The sequence below is a fragment of the Haplochromis burtoni genome, unplaced genomic scaffold (assembly GCF_018398535.1).
Source record: "Haplochromis burtoni strain Fernald_Lab_line unplaced genomic scaffold, NCSU_Asbu1 Contig_943, whole genome shotgun sequence".
NCBI classification, from domain to species: Eukaryota; Metazoa; Chordata; class Actinopteri; order Cichliformes; family Cichlidae; genus Haplochromis; species Haplochromis burtoni.
This window is the reverse complement of record NW_024583304.1, coordinates 13990-16678: the sequence shown is the minus strand read 5'-3', so window position 1 is coordinate 16678 and position 2689 is coordinate 13990.

Sequence of the window (2689 nt, the reverse complement as noted above, 5' to 3'; positions counted from 1 at the left end):
AAGATTTATTTTGTAACCTGACAGAGAGCCGAACTTGTTTAATAGAGACACAATTGATGGCATGCTAGATAAGGGATCAGAAACATATAGAAGCAGGTCATCTGCATATAAAGACAATTTTAAGTCAAGGCCTGACTGGTAAATACCATGAAAATGAGGAAGGGCCTTTAAAGCTATAGATAGGGGTTCAATTGCAATAGCAAAAACTGGGGGGGACAGGGGGCAACCCTGTCTCGTGCCGCGTGACAATGAGAAGTAGCCAGAGGAAACACCATTTGTGTAGACACTGGCTTCGGGTGCCTTGTACAACAGTCGAATCCATGAAATGAATCTGTCCTTGAAACCAAATCTTTGTAAGACCGCAAAGAGAAAGCTCCACTCTACAGCGTCAAGTGAGATACAGTAACTACTTCTGGATTAGTGGTTGAGTGTTGGGAAAGAATGACATTCAAAAGCGTGCGGACATTAAAGAACAGCTGGCTGCCTTTAATAAAGCCATTCTGTTCATCTGAAATAATAGTAGGAAGAACCTTTTCAAGGCGAATTGCTAACATTTTAGCCAAGACTTTAACATCCACATTCAGTAGGCCTATACGAGGTGCAAGATGTAGGATCCTTACCCTTCTTTAAGAGAACAGTAATTAGTACTTGAGACAATGTAGGGGGCAATAGACCACGTTCAAAAGATTCATTATACACTGAAAGAAGTAGTGGGGCTAACTTGTCTATAAATGTTTTTAAAAATTCAACTGAAATCCCGTCAGGTCCTGTTGCCTTAATATTGTGCATGGTCTTGATTGCATGCACAATTTCATCCAACCTAAAAGGGGCATCTAATTGTTCAGCTATAACAGGATCGACAGTGGGAGAAAACGTGCCACCTTCATAGTTGAGTGAAGCCAACACTGTGGACTCGTAGAGCCACTCGTCTACAGCATGAGGCAGAACACTAGCTCTCCCTCTCTAGCTTGATCAGTGAGAAAACAAATGTAATCTGCAAACATGTACTTCCACAAAAAGCTATAAATGAACATCTCATGCTGCTGAGCTGTGACTCACAGAAAACTGAAATTAAAAGTAAGTGGGACTATTTCACCTCATACACCAACACTAACAGGCACTTTGAGCGCTCAGTCACTCCATCATTGTTTCTCTTCAATATAAACAATGGAAACGCCGGAAAGAGAAATGATGGCAGATTTTACTGCAAGATTCTGCATTTGTCAGAAAGAAACTTGACATGCCGACAGAGTTCTACCTCCAAAACAATAAGAAAGACACAGACTGATCTTATGGGCTGAACACTGCTCTTTACTGACACCCTGCTGGCAGACTGCACAGACAGTGTGAGCGCCAGATTCATTTTTTCATTAGTTCAAAGTATACAAAGAAGAAAAAGCAAGAAAATCTCTGATCAAACTAACCCACTGATCAGACTTCGATTAAACATCATCATTAAACATCATCCACAGTTCTCAGGGAGAAAATGAGAAACACTACAGATGTTTGTGGTCTAACAAGTTTCATCACAGCACATGTGTGACTCAGCACAGGAAAAGACGGCTAAAAATCTTGGCTGACCTGTTCAAGAATGACAATCCTTCCTGTGCATTTCTGGCCACTTTTTCCACCACAGCTTTTGACCTTTTTGTCAATAAATAACAATGATCACCTCATTATAACTAAAAATAATCACCACTTCAATATATCACCACTGAAATATCTGGAGAGAGATTGCTGAAATTCAAATAAAGAAAACTACATGACTCTATGTGTTGCACCACACATTTATAAACATTTTGCAGCCTTCTGAGTATTGCAATAAAACACACTGTGATTTATCACGTTTTTACTGCGAAATATTTCCTCAAAGTTAAACTTTGTCAATATCTGTTTCAACCAGTCAGATCAGCTATTTTTTTGCACTAAAATGAGACGATCAAACACACCAACACTGTCAACAAAATCTGCCATAAATGTTGCCATGAGACAGTCAATCATCATCATCAAACGTCATTAAAATATCTAGATACTATGCTCTATCAATTTATTTCCCCCCAAACCTAACGGCAATAAATCTAATTTCAAACAAAGTCATGACTGGGCGTGAAGTTGGTGTGTGTGCGTGTGCGTGTGTGTGTGTGTGTGTGTGTGTGGTGGCTATACTGATCCATCAGAATCATCATCATACAAGAGAAAACAACAGGAGCATATATATTTCTGACTGTCAGAATTTGAAATGTGAGTATACTGTGAGTGTGAGTGCTTTTTATGTGTGTGCTTTATTAATTTTTGTTTGTTTATTGGTGTTCATTTGTGCTACATTTTACCTGTTACAGAGAGAGAAGTACAATCATAAAATAGTCTGCTCTTTGGTCATTCCTTTAGTCATCAGCGTTGCGACAAAGTAACAATAGCATGACTGAAAGGACATCGACCAATCCTGCTGACTCTCAGAGCAAAAGTCAAACTCAGACATTCAGTCATTTTTTCCTGTTATGTGCGCTGATCAACTCAGAGATAAAAGCTTCCATACTGGCATGAAAAAACACAACAAGGCTAGGATGGTGTTATAGGTAAACATTTTACACTGGCAGAGAAGAAAGTTGCCGCGATTTAACCCACTTTACATCAAAGTGGGTTGTATGTGGCTCTCTCTGCTCTAAAGCTTCCCCTCAGCAGGATTTAG